Here is a 14156-nt window from a genome sequence, read left to right as displayed (position 1 = left end):
TGTGTTGGCCCTAGATTAGGGAATATTTCATCATCTGCGTCAGAGCGACGTTTGTTGTTTATTTTGGTGGCAATAAAGTCCACTTTTCTGACCATGGCTGAGGGTGTTTCCTTTGTGTTGCATTTGTATGTTTCACAGACATCTCATGAGTGTTTGAGTGGACATTGATGTTTCTGTACTAAGCCCTTAGTTGCAGCTGATGAGGTGGAAAATGTAGCACCTAAGTGCCACGTGTGGAAGCACCAAGCAATGCCGGTCCTGCATTGATCCATGTATGTGGAGCTAGCTGAAGGTTCGTTGGATTAAAGTGTCCCGGATGTCCCTGCCTCCTTGGTGTAGTAGCAGGTCGGCGTGCTGCCCCTCATCATTGCCCTGTGCTTCCTCATCCTCTGAGCCACTGCTGAATCCATCATGTGCGGCCTCATCCACTGTGTCAAGGTCTTCATCATCAACTGCGTCCCCCCTTTCCAGCGCAAGATTGTGCAGAGCGCAGCATGCTATCACTATCACAGAGACGCGATCTGGGGGGTACTGCAGTGCACCCCACGAGCGGCCCAGGCATTGGAAGCGCATCTTGAGAAGACCAATGGTTCTCTCCACCACAGCCCTTGTGGTGCCGTGGCTCCTATTGTACCACTGCTCAGCTCCTGTTCTTGGATGGCAGAGAGGCGTCATGAGCCACCTTCTGAGGGGATAGCCCTTGTCACCCAGCAGCCATCCATCCTGCCGAGCCGCAGCACTGAAGAGCCCCGGCACCTGGGATTGTCTGAGGATTTAGGCATTGTGGGAGCTGCCTGGGTACCTTGCACAGACTTGTAGAATCAGCATCCTGTGATCACACACTATCTGCACGTTCATGGAGTGGAAGCCCTTCCTGTTGACGAAGGCACCGGGCTCCACCTGCTGGCGCCTTGATGGCCACATGTGTACAGTCTATTGCACCCTGGACACGGGGGAAGCCAGCAATGGCCACGAAGCCTCTGGCTCGCTGTGCCTGACTTGCCTGGTCGCAGCGAAAGTGGATGAAGGTCAATGCACATCTGAGCAGAATGTCTGTAACCTGCTTGACACAAGTGTGGACAGCTGATTGGGAGGCACCGCAAAGATCACCCACCGAGGCCTGGAAGGAGCCAGATGTATAGAAGTGGAGGGCAACTGTGACCTTCAGAATCGCTGGCATGGGGTGTCCACCCACACAGTTAGGAGAGATCTCAGGGCCAATCATCTGACAGATATAGTTCAGTCCCCCTTGACAGTCGGAGCCTCCTTTGGCACTGCACCTCAGTCATATTGAGGTATCTGCTTCGCCGCCTGTATACCCTGGCAGCAGGATAGTGGCGTCTTCTGCGGCCCCTTCCACCTTGGACAACCTCTTGGACCTGCGCCCCTTGTGCCTGCGCCTGGCCTCCCAAAGGTGGCTCCCCTGGAGGCTGATTGTCCAATCCTGGCCTCCTCCTTATTCTATCCCTCCCTTCCCCCTCATAGGAGCTGCCTCAAGTGGAGATGTCGGAACCCATACCCCCAGGCTAAATGGAAGCCTCCGGAAAGCTACAGGCCCAATAAAGATTACTGTCTGCAGACTGGTGAGCTGAAGCTTCAAAGTACACAGAAAGCTGTTGGAAATCGATCTGAACTGCTACCGATCACACAGGCAAGTTTAAACACTTTCTGCAATAAATACTTCAGATAAAACATTAACAACCCCTCCGAGCCCACATATCCCACCCGTGGATGAGGATTGTTAAAAAATCAGTTGCCCGGCCGCCCGTTGCGCCCAAGCGCCGAGGCGAAGATCACATGGGCTCCTCAAAATCGGCATCGATTGCTGAGTTAAGAGCCTTAACAAAGCCTTTAATTAATGCGGGCACGCGTCGCGCTACATAGCGCGCTCGCCCAGCTAAATATCGCGATGCCGCGCGCTGACGTCGGGACGCTTGACCGTCAGCGCACGACATTTTAAGCGCTGACGTGCGGGCTCCGCCACCCACACGTCAACCATAAAATTCTGCCCACTGCTTAACAGAGGTTAGAAACTTTTGCGAGGGTGGGAGTTGTATTTTGATATCTAGCTATTTTTGAAAGGATGGATTCATGATAATGGAATAGGAACAGGCCATTCAAGCCCTCAAGCCTGTTCCACTACTTAATGAGATCATGGCTGGTCTGAGCTCCATTATTCTGCCTTGGCTCCATATCCCTTAATACCCTTGTCCAGCAAAAAAAATCTATCACTCTCAGAGTTAAAATTGTTAACTGAGTTAGCATCTACTGCTTTTTGTGAGAGCTTGTTCCACGTTTCTATTACCCTTTTGGTGCAGAAATGTCTCGCAACTTCTCTCCTGAATGGCTTTGTCCCTTTGTCCTACACTCTCCTGGCAGCTGAAAATGTTTCAATTTGCTCTTATTAACAAATCACCCGTCAACCTGCTTTATTCTAGGGAATTCAGACTTCGTTTATGTGATTTCGCTTCACAATCTAACTCTTGGAGCTCTGGTGAATCTACACTGTGCTCCTTCCAAGGCCAATATATCTTTTATAAGATGCGGTAAACTCACAGCTGTGGTCTGACCAGGGCTTTGTAACCAGAGAAGTAGCAAAATTTCCTCCGCTTTGTATTCTAACCATATGGTTATCAAGGCTAACGTTCCATTAGCCTTTTCAATTATTTTTGCACCTGACTATGACATGTTAGTGGTCTGGGCACATGGATCACTGAATCTCTTTGAACCTACACTGTTCCTGGCTTTTCAAAATTTGAAAGTACTTGGATCTTTTTTTTTATTTGTTCGCGTGATGTGGGCTTCACTGGCCAGGCCAGCATTTATTGCCCATCCCTAGTTGCCCTTGAGAAGGTGGTGGTGAGCTGCCTTCTTGAACCGCTGCAGTTCATGTGCCGTAGGTACACCCACAGTGCCGTTAGGAAGGGAGTTCCAGGATTTTTACCCAGCGACAGTGAAAGAACGGCAATATATTTCCAAGTCAAGGTGGTGAGTGGCTTGGAGGGGAACTTTCAGGTGGAGGTGTTCCCATCTATCTGCTGCCCTTGTCCTTCTAGGTGGTAGTGATCGTGGATTTGGAAGGAGCCTTGGTGAATTCCTGCAATGCATCTTGTAGATGGTACACACTGCTGCTACTGTGGTCAGTGGTGGAGGGAGTGAATGTTTGTGGATGTGGTGCCAATCAAGCAGGCTGCTTTGTTCTGGATGGTGTCCAGCTTCTTCAGTGTTGTGGGAGCTACACTCATCCAGACAAGTGGGAGAGTATTCCATCACACTCCTGACTAGATGGTGGACAGGCTTTGGGGAGTCAGGAGGTGAGTTACTCGGCACAGGATTCCTAGCCTCTGACCAGCTCTTGTATTCACAGTATTTATATGGCTAGTCCAGTTTAGTTTCTGGTCAATGGTAACCCCCAGGATATTGATCTCGGGGCTTCAGTGGTGGTAATGCCATTGAACATCAAGGGGTGATGATTAGATTCTCTCTTGTTGGAGATGGTCATTGCCTGACACTTGTGTGGTGCAAATGTTACTTGTCACTTGTCAGCCCAAGCCTGGATATTGTCTAGGTCTTGCTGCATTTGGACATGGATTGCTTCAGTATCTGAGGAGTTGTGAATCGTGCTGAACATTATGCTATCATCAGCGAACATCCCCACTTCTAACCTTGTGATGGAAGGAAGGTCATTGATGAAGCAACTGAAGATGGTTGGGCTAAGAACACTACCCTGAGGAACTCCTGCACTGATGTCCTGGAACTGAGATGACTGGCCTCCAACAACCACAACCATCTTCCTTTGTGCTAGGTATGACTCCAACCCATGGAGAGTTTTCCCCCTCAGTTCCCACTGACTCCAGTTTTGCTAGGGCTCCTTGATGCCACACTCGGTCAAATACAGCCTTGATGTCAAGGACAGTCACTCTCACCTCACCTCAGGAGTTCAGCTCTTTTGTCCATGTTTGAACCAAGGCTCTACTGAGGTCAGGAGCTGAGTGACCCTGGCGGAACCCAAACTGGGCATCTGTGAGCAGGTCATTGCTTAGCAAGTGCCACTTGATAGCACTGTTGATTACCCCTTTCATTACTTTACTGATGATTTTTGGTATATCATTTTTGGTCCTCAATGGAAGACCTCATCCTTAACTGAGCTGAAATCCCAATACCATAGTTTCACCCATGCACTTGATCTATCAATGACTCTGAAATGAATTGTGATTTTTAAAAATCTGATGTTGAAATGGCATCTTTATGTAAGAGGCTCATTGATGTTGGTGCCTGTAATACTGATCCTGATCACACTTTGGACATACTGTCTTAATGTCTCCATTAATCCCCACCCCTTTGCAAAATGTTGATATTCTAGTTGGGTTAGGAAGGGAGCGAGCAGGGGAACAGGTTTTTCTACAGGTAGGGGAATGGGGAGTGGTGGAGAAATGCTACAGGCATTGTAAACATGCACCTAATTACTTATCAATTATCACTGCCCTGAGCCTTTGAGAAAAAAACTGCCACAATCAACTTTCTCTTTGACACTTTAATGTGATTTTTTTCTGCTTTAATAGTTTCCAAGATCTTCCCATGTAGAGACCAGAGGTTGGGTTTTCCTTCTGAGCCACCTGGAACCCAACATCAGGAGAGCTTCCAGGTCCCAACCCTACAGCACATCAGAGGTTGACACCCAACCCTAGGTTTGAATGACTTTACTCTTTAAACAGGTTAAACTGTGTTCATGTAAATGTTAGTGTGAGGTGCATTATTGACAAGGGGGTGTGACTTTGTTTGCAGCTCTCCTGTATCAAAGGGATTTGTGTAATTTGTTCACAGTTCTAAGTAAACTCTGGAGGCCTTGAGAAACAAGGGAGGGACATTTGCCTTTAGTCTATGTGGCTCTAGTTACAGAGGTAGGGTGACATCAGAGAACCTGCACCCTAAGCCAATAGAAGAGGTGAATTTGGAACATTTCCAAATGAGGGGTTCAGAAATAATGAGAAGTAGGGATAAAAGTTGGGAAATTGACATTTCTGCTGGCACAGTTTTACCATGGCTTCCGGAGTTTGACTCTTCTGGACAACGTTCAATGTCACTTCAAAAACAGAGAAGAGAAAGATATTGCCTAGGCTAGCAATGCTCAAGGAATTCTAGGAGCTTGAAGGATAAGGAACTTCCACACTATCTTCACTGTTTCTGGTTAAGCATGTGTAAAAGCTTGCTGAAAATACTCTACTTGATTCATAAAGACTAGTTATTCGTACCTTGTTAGGTCAGGCACAACTGAGAACCCTAGTCTTAGAAATTAAGAATTCAGAATATAGAAATTTTAATTAGAAGGGTTCATATCTCGAAACCCTGAAATCTTACACATTGCTGGGGTAGAGTATCAGAAACTTTACCCTGTATTCAACTCCACCATACCCCTAATGCTGAATCTGTGCCTAGTGTGGATATGTATCCATTTTGCAGCCGTTATTCCCTCGCCTTAATGAGCAAAAGTAAATCACCAAACGAGATGATTAGGAAAATAAAGTTGGACTTTTATATATGTTGCTTACCCACAGTGATGGGAAACAGGAACCAGGTTTGCTTTCAGGACTGAAACCCGCCTCCAGCACGAAACTGATAAACGTTAAGATTTTCACGGGGGGGTGAATCGTTAATTCATATGGAGTCAGGTTTTCCATCCAATTAGAGAAACGGAAGTGGGTCAGATGAAATGTGGGACTGATGTAGTCTCTCCATGGTAACCATCACTGAAGCTGCTGGTGACCCAGAAGGAAGGAATCTGCTGATTGTGCCAATGTCTTCCACAACACAAAGTTTTGCTAGCGACACCCACAACCCAAGAAAGAAAATAAATGCAGCAGCAGCATATTCCTGTTAGTGTGTTCCATCCCATCTTATCTTTTAATTCAATCCCTATGGATTCTGTTTCGAACGTTCTGTTAGTTAGATGGCTCACTCACCAGTGCAAGGCACATCAGGCAGGTAAAAGTAAACACGTACACTATGCAGTCAGATCATCAGAGAGCCACGGTTTTGAATGACGAGTTCAATGCTCTCAAGTCTGACCTAAAACTGCAATGCACTGCTGTTATTCTCCACTCCATGCAACCTTAGTAATTAGTTCATTATTTTGAATTGAAAAAAAAATGAGCCAATGAATTTTCAAGACTGACAAGAGCTGCATTTTCATTTCAGCGGCAATATGCAGAACTAGCAGAAAACCAAAGGAGCATACGGTGCGGGGGAAGTGAGTCTACAGCAACATAGCTGTTCTGGGATTACTAATGCAGCTATTAAAGAGACAGTCCTCTCTATGTCATTACATTTTCCCCTTGTGTTGAACCAGATCTAATTATTGCCGATTTTGGACAATGAAATATCAACCCCATTTAAAACTGTTGTATAAAAGGACTGTTAAAACTAAAATAAAAGTAACAACTATTAAAGATCAATTAAACTGCTTGCGCGCCAACGTGTACAGCATCCAAAATAAAACAGGGAAACTGGAAGCAATAATCTATCGCAAAGGAACAGATGTATTGGGAATAATTGAAACATCGCTATGTAAAGAGCCAGACTGGCAAATAAATATTATGTGCTGTAAGATAATCCGAAAGGACAGGGAAAGAAGGCAGCAGGGTGGGGTAGCTGTATTTATCAGAGCTAACATAACATCTGTAGAAAATAAGGGACATAAACAACAGAAGGTTCGAAACAGAATGCATTCGGATTGAAATAAAAGATAAGGACCAATCATATTGACAAGAGTGGACTACAGGCCCCCAAATTGTGGAAAAGAGCTGGAGGAAGAATTATGAAAATATGTGATTTGAATAAAGAAAATATAATGACAATCATGGGAGATTTTAACTACCCCAAACAAACTAAGAGGAGGTAACGAAAGGGATAGAAGTAATGGCATTTTTACAATGGGCTGAATAATATGGGGTGGGCGGGGGGAGGGGGAGACATGTCCACCACTACCCCACCCCCACCGCCTTAAACCACATCAGCGTGAAGCCGACCAGCTCCACACCGAGCAGCCCCGCAGCCATAAAATGCTGGAGGGCTCATTAACCAGGACTGAATGGGGCTTCCGCCCCTCACTGGGACAGGGGTTCTGATCTCTGGAGCTGCTGGCCAAGCCAATTGGCCGGAAGCTCCATCAATCCCGGTAGTGCCAAGGAGGCATCAGTGGCAACTGCCGGGACTGCAGGTGAGGAGTAGGGCCTAAGCCCTAGGATCCTTGGGGAAAGTAAATCCGGGGTCATGGGCTGGGAAGGTTTGGGGGTAGTTAGGGACAGGGGCAGTGGGGGGGTTTTAAGAGAGGGAGCGGGTAGGGACGAAGGGGTTTTCAGTCTAAGGGGGTGGGGGGGACGCACCTCATGATTGGCAAAGGGAAGCCCCGAAGAGTGACACTCTCCACGACATTCCTTCCTGCCTTTTAACCATTTCAGGTTAAAAATCAGGCTTCCTGCTCCCACCCCACATGCCTAACATATTATGGTGTGGACAGTGCATTATTAGGGTCAATAGGCTTCATAACAAGCTGAATTGACCCCTTAATTGGTCATTTCAATTCGATTTCGGGTGCCCGCCTACCCACCCCCCCCGCATCATGGGGATGAGTTCCCGGGTGGGCGGGAATGTGGTGGAATGGGCCCATTATACGTGCCCCTCCACCACAGGAAACACACCCACTGGGGCCTCGTAGAACTCAGCCCAATATGTGCAAGGCTCCTTTCTTGCCCACTGTCTAAAAAGCTGCATCACTGCTGGATCTAGTAACGGTAAATGAGCCAGATAGGAGAAGTAACCTTAGGGGAGCAACTAGCCAATAGGAATCACAATGTAAAAAGGTTTAAGATAATGATTGAGAAAGACATAAGTAAGACAAAGGCCAAAGTGATAAATCGGAACAAAGATGAAGAGTGGCACTGGGGAAATAAGCTGGGCAATTCTCTGATAAGTGAGGAAATAGGACAGCAGTGGAAAGCATTTAAAATGGTAATCAATATAGTTCAGCAGAAATATACCCCACTAATAAGTAAGAATAAACCAGGATGAGTAAAGAAATAACAGCAAAGTGAAACTGAAGTAAAAGGCAAACACTAAGTGCTTAGACAATAAAGCAAAGGACGATAAAAGGGAATATAAAAAGGTTAGGAGGAAGCAAACAAAAATTAGGAAAGCAAAGAAAAACGACAAAATTAAGTTGTCAATGAAAATAACAATGGACAGAATTTTCTGCCTGTCGAGCGGGCAGGCCCGATTCAATCTCCTGCAGGTGGGGAGCCAATCCCCACCAGAGAAGCGGGCCCCGCCGCCATTTTAAGTGGGCGGGTCAATTAAGGCCCACCCAGCGTGACACCCGGCGGGAAGCGCTTTGCGCTTCCTGTACAAGCAGGAGGGATTCCTCAAACGCAAAAGTGCGCTCTTTTGCGCATGCGCACGAAAGAGCCCACATCTCCCTGAGGCTAAGTGCTGCCTCTGGGAGATCGCTGACAGCTGTATAAACATTAAAAATAGAAAAAAAAGTCCTTAACATGTCCCCCTCATGTGACAATGCCACACGAGACGGGACATGTTAATAAATTTCTCTAGAACTTTATTAAACTTTTTTAAATCCTACATGAAAGCTCATCCCGCTGGTGGATGAGGTTTCATGTTTTTTCATAAGCCCGCCCGGGCTCCTGGCCTGCCCACCAACCTTAAGGTTGGACGGGCAGGTCCTTTAATTGTTTTAATGATCCTGTCAATGGCCTCAATTGGCCATTGACAGGTCGGTGGACGCACAGCTGATTTCGCTGTGCCCCTGCCTTCCTGAAGATTTAAATGGGGCGGGACAATGTTGGGGGTTCCGCCCAATGCTCGCCGATGGCAAAGTTCAGCCCAATATTCTAGTGACACTTAAATGACAACAAAATAAAGGATAGGGATAATGTCACTAAGGTGACAAACATGATAAACATGGGCAACGACAATAGGCATTAAATATTTACTGAATTGGCACAAATGAAATAAAACAAAGCTTTTGTTAATCAATAACTATGTAAGATAATATACATACACAAACAGATCTTGGAACAATAGCAAAATGCTGCAACAAGGGAGAATTTAACCATCTCCCCTTGACATTCAATGGCATTACCATCACTGAAACTTCTACTATCAACATCCTGGGGGTTACCACTGACCTGAAACTGAACTGCACCAGCCACGTAAATAGATTGGCCACAAGAGCAGGTCAGAACCTGGGAATTTTGAAGTGAGTAACTCACCTCCTGAAGTACCCAGAGCCTGTCCACCACCTAACTAGGCACAAGTCAGGAGTGTGATGGAATACTCCCCACTTGCCTAGATGAGTGCAGCTCCTACAACACTCAAGAAGCTTGATACATTGCAGGGCAAAGCAGCCCACCTAATTGACACCCCATTCACCACCTTAAATATTCACTCCCCCCCACCAATCGATGCACAGTGGCAGTAGTGTGTACAATCTACAAGATGCACTGCAGGAACTCACTCCTTTGACAGCACCTTCCAAACCCATGACCACTACCACCTAGAAGAAGGGCAGCAGGTGCATGGGAACACCACCACTTGGAAGATCCCCTCCAAGCCTCGCACCGCCCTGACTTGAAATTATATTATCGTTCCTTCACTGGCACTGGCTCAAAATCCTGGAACTCCCTTCCTAATAGCATTGCGAGTGTACCTACACCACAGGGACTACAGCGGTTCGAGAAGGCAGCTCACCATCACCTTCTCAAGGGAAATTAGGGATGGGCAATAAATGCTGGCCTAGCCAGAGACACCTACATCCTGTAAAAGAATAAGAAAAGATGTTGGGAATCTGAAATTTTTAAAAATCAGATCTTGGGAGCTTAAGTAGCTCATCTTTCTCTCCCAGAGAAAAGGGGACTTATGTGAATAGAAATGTTTTGAACATGTTCCAGCTCTGGTATAGCAGGAAGCAGCCAAACCCAAATCTAATTCTTCTCTGACCTAGATTCATTTAAATGCCACGGACATTACTGCAGAACTGGGACAAAGTGGACCGGCAAGGCGGCAGCTTCACAAAGTTTATACAATGCATACAATTTGCTCGCATATATAGACCATATAAAATATATCAATGCTTAGAAATTTACGTTACTAATTGAATATATGGGTACCTGAGAATCAATATCCATGGAACTAAAGCCCAGTGTAAGATTGGAGAGGGGAAGAGGGGGAGAAGGGGAGAAGCAACAAGCTCACACGGCCCTGCCAGCAAGAAACCCAGGCCACGTTTGAGACTCCTGACCCACAGCAAGCCAGAACTTCTAGATGACCAGTGAGCAGGAGAGGGATTCAGGCGGTAAGAGGCCACTGCCAAGTTCAGGACCCAGGGACTGGTTCCAAGCACTAAGGCAAGCTGCAATCCTGGTTGGAGGATCAAAACTGGAGGCAAGCAACACACACAGTATGAGGCCCAGAGAAGCAATCCTGCTCTCCCACACCCACAAGGGGAGGTTCAAAACATTTGTGCGTCAGCTGTGAGTCAGTATGTAGCATTCTCGCCTCTCGGACACAAGGTTCAGGGTTCAAGGCCCACTCCAGGGCTTGAACACACGAATCAAGGCTGACTCCAGTGCAGTACTGAAGGGGTGCTGTACTGTTAGAGGTGTGGTTTTCGAATGAGACACTAAACCGAGGCCACATTTGCCTACATGGGTGGATGTAAAAGATCCCATGGCGCTATTTTGAAGGAGATTAGGAAGGAGCTGTCCCCGGTGTCCTGGCCAATATTTATCCCTCAAACAGCATCACAAAAAATAGATTATCCAGTCATTATCACATTGCTCTTTGAGTTTTCTGAGCACAAATTGGTTGCTGCATTTCCCACATTACAACAATGACTACATTTCAAAAGTAATTTAATGGCAGTGAAGCAGGTTGGTGGTGGTGAAAAGCACTATATAAATGCAACTTTTTAAAATTAAAACATTGTACCTTGCTGGGTCTTCCCTGCCCCAGCTTCCATTTCGAAACAGCTATCTGTGCCACGGCCAGCTCTGAGTAGCTCAAACACTGTGGTTCAGAGTGCTTCAGGGTCCAAAGGAACATATCAGACACTGCCATAGCCTCACATGCTCCCTGAGCTGCGGGTGTACCTACACCACACTTTTTTTTTATTCATTCACAGGACGTGGGCTTTGCTGGCTGGGCCAGCATTTATTGCCCATCCCTAGTTGCCCTTGAGAAGGTGGTGGTGGGCTACCTTCTTGAACCGCTGCAGTCCATGTGGTGTAGGTACACCCACAGTGCTGTTTGGGAAGTAGTTCCAGGATTTTGACCCAGCGACAGTGAAGGAACGGCGATATATTTCCAAGTCAGGATGGTGAGTGGCTTGGAGGGGAACTTCCAGGTGGTGGTGTTCCCATCTACCTGCTGCCCTTTTCCTTCTAGGTGGTAGCGGTCATGAGTTTGGAAGGTGCTGTCTAAGGAGCCTTGGTGAATTCCTGCAGTGCATCTTGTAGATGGTACACACTGCTGCCACTGTGCATTGGTGGTGGAGGGAGTGAATGTTTGTGGATGTGGTGCCAATCAAGCAGACTGCTTTGTCCTGGACAGTGTCCAGCTTCTTCAGTGTTGTGGGGACTGCACTCATCCAGGCAAGTGGGGAGTATTCCATCACGCTCCTGACTTGTGCCTTGTAGATGATGGACAGGCTTTGGGGAGTCAGGAGGTGAGTTACTCATCGCACAATTCCTAGCCTCTGACCTGCTCTTGTAGTAGCCACAGTATTTATATGCCTAGTCCAGTTCAGTTTCTGGTCAATGGTAACCCCCAGGATGTTGATAGTGGGGGGTTCAGTGATGGTCATGCCATTGAATGTCAAGGTGCGATGGTTTGATTCTCTCTTGTTGGAGATGGTCCCTCTCCTGAAGGGCAGTCACTCTTACCTCACCTCTGCAATTCATGGTTCAAGGAGGCAGCTCATCACCATCTTCTCAAGGGCAATTAGCGATGTGCAACAAATGCTTGCCTAGCCATTGACGCCAATACCCCATGAAACAATTGTTAAAAACTCAAGTTAAAATAGGGGCCAATATGAGTAAGGAAGCAGGTGTTGTGGAGGGAGTTCAATTCAGGACTTAAGCATTGGACACATTTGTGCTTGGCAGTAATGCTAAACTGCTTTTTCGATTACTAAACCACCAGGAGTGTTTCAAGGCAGATACTCAGTCAGTGGACAAGTGGTGTGCTCAATCACTCATGATTGCCCCACACACAATGGACCTCCTTTTATTCTATGCTTGGTGAATAAAAATTTGAGTGAATCCCGTCTGGACTGAAAGCCAGAATTTCTGTGGCCATTAACGGAGTGTTCAGGCGGAAGGGACAGGGGGAGTAAACCATTATCTTTTAAATGCAAACCCATATTGACAAGCCAGGTGTTCTGCATTACTTCACAGGCTCAGTTTTACACAAAGTCGCACACAATGTAAGGAGCATCTTTTACCTTGGTCGAAAACTTGCCGACAATCAAGTCTTATGGCTTTGAGTGCTCATCTCTCCCAAGATCGAACCCATTCATGTAAAACAATTTTTTCTCTCTCCTCTCCCTAGGAAAGCTTGCTGGTACCAATGTCAAGAAAGCAGGTCTAGCAGATCGCCCCTTTCTGGGCTCGTAGCCTAATCAGGTAAAAGAATGTGAACTATTTCGATACAGCCCACGGTCTAATCCTGGATACATATTCAATCAGTCCAAGCCTCTGCTCCCCCGACACAGCAATTCCAAACTCCCTGCACCAAATTCTGACAGGTGGAGTGCTAAGAGTGCTGTTCCTATCGTTCTGCAAATATTACACCTGCTCATCAATTCGCTGCTTGTATGTCATTGTGTTCCCTGGATTCTACAGTCCAGATAGAAATTTGATTATTGAGTGCGTGGGCATCAGATCTGACTTCAGTGCTCTGGCCACATTAAACCAGGATTGACCCAAGCTAAACCTGATTAGACTATATATAGTATTTTCCTCCTCATCCCCCCTGATGCTTCTGACCCACCTTTATTTTAATGTGCTTGGTTTATATAGGATCCTATTTACGAATAAAAAATGTGCTTTAAATAATTGCAGAATTTGGCTTGCCTCAATGAGGCTAAACACAGAAAGAAATATGCTCATGGGAGAACTACTTGTAGAGAAAGAATAAACAGAATCAAAATAAACATATTTAATACCCTCCCTCGTGTTGTGTGGTACTACCACCTTGCTAAATGGGTTAGATTTCAAACAGATCTAGCAACTCAAGACTGGGCATCCATGAGGCGCTGTGGGCCATCAACAGCAGCAGAATTGTACTCAAACACAATCTATAACCTCATGGTCCAGCATATCCCCTACTCTACCATTACCACTAAGCCAGGGGTTCAACCCTAATTCAATGAAGAATGCAGGAGGGCATGCCAGGAGCAGCACCAGACATACCTGAAAATGAAGTGTCAACCTGGTGAATCTACAAATCAGGAATACTTGCATGCCAAACAGCATAAGCAGCAAGCGATTGACAGAGCTAAGTGATTCCACAACCAACAGATTAGATCTAAGCTCTGCAGTCCTACCATGTCCAGTCGTGAATGGTGGTGGACAATTAAACAACTCAGTGGAAGAGGAGGCTCCACAAATATCCCCATCCTTAATGACAGAGGAGCATAGCGCATCAGTGCAAAGGATAAGGCCGAAGCATGCGCAACAATCTTCAGCCAGAAGTGCCAAGTGGATGATCATTCTTGGCCTCCTCCAGAGGTCCCGAGCATCACAGATGCCAGTCTTCAGCCAATTTGATTCACTCCACATGATATCAAGAAACAGCAGAAGGCACCGGATACTGCAAAGGCTATGGTCCCTGACAACATTCTAACAATAGGACTGAAGACTTGTGCTCCAGAACTTACCACGCCCCTAGCCAAGTTGTTCCAGTACAGCTCCAACACAGGCATCTACCCGGCCATGTGGAAAATTGCCCAGGTATGTCCTGTACGCAAAAAGCAAGACAAATTCAACCCAGCCAATTACCGCTCCATCAGTCGACTGTCCATCGTCAGCCAGCGATGCCCACATCCTGTACTTGAATAAAAAAGTACACAACAGCTTAACACTTCT

General features: G+C 46.4%; 1 protein-coding gene across 4 annotated transcripts in view; it reads right to left on the bottom strand.

The window, feature by feature from the left end:
* The window catches only part of LOC144685499 (alpha-N-acetylgalactosaminide alpha-2,6-sialyltransferase 6-like), a 52970-nt gene that overhangs the window by 30388 nt on the left and 8426 nt on the right, over positions 1–14156 (bottom strand). Inside the window, exon 2 of one of the 4 annotated variants that reach the window (XM_078550082.1) lies at positions 12512–12684. The exons of 2 other annotated variants lie outside the window; for them this stretch is intronic. The gene's annotated coding sequence lies outside the window, so the exon portion shown is untranslated. Of the gene's footprint in view, positions 1–10998; positions 11117–12511; positions 12685–14156 lie in introns of those variants that run through there. One more of the 4 variants, XM_078550081.1, reaches the window with a different exon arrangement.

This window comes from Cetorhinus maximus, chromosome 10 (genome assembly GCF_964194155.1).
Source record: "Cetorhinus maximus chromosome 10, sCetMax3.hap1.1, whole genome shotgun sequence".
Classification (NCBI taxonomy): Eukaryota; Metazoa; Chordata; class Chondrichthyes; order Lamniformes; family Cetorhinidae; genus Cetorhinus; species Cetorhinus maximus.
This window is presented reverse-complemented; position numbering and strand designations above follow the sequence as displayed.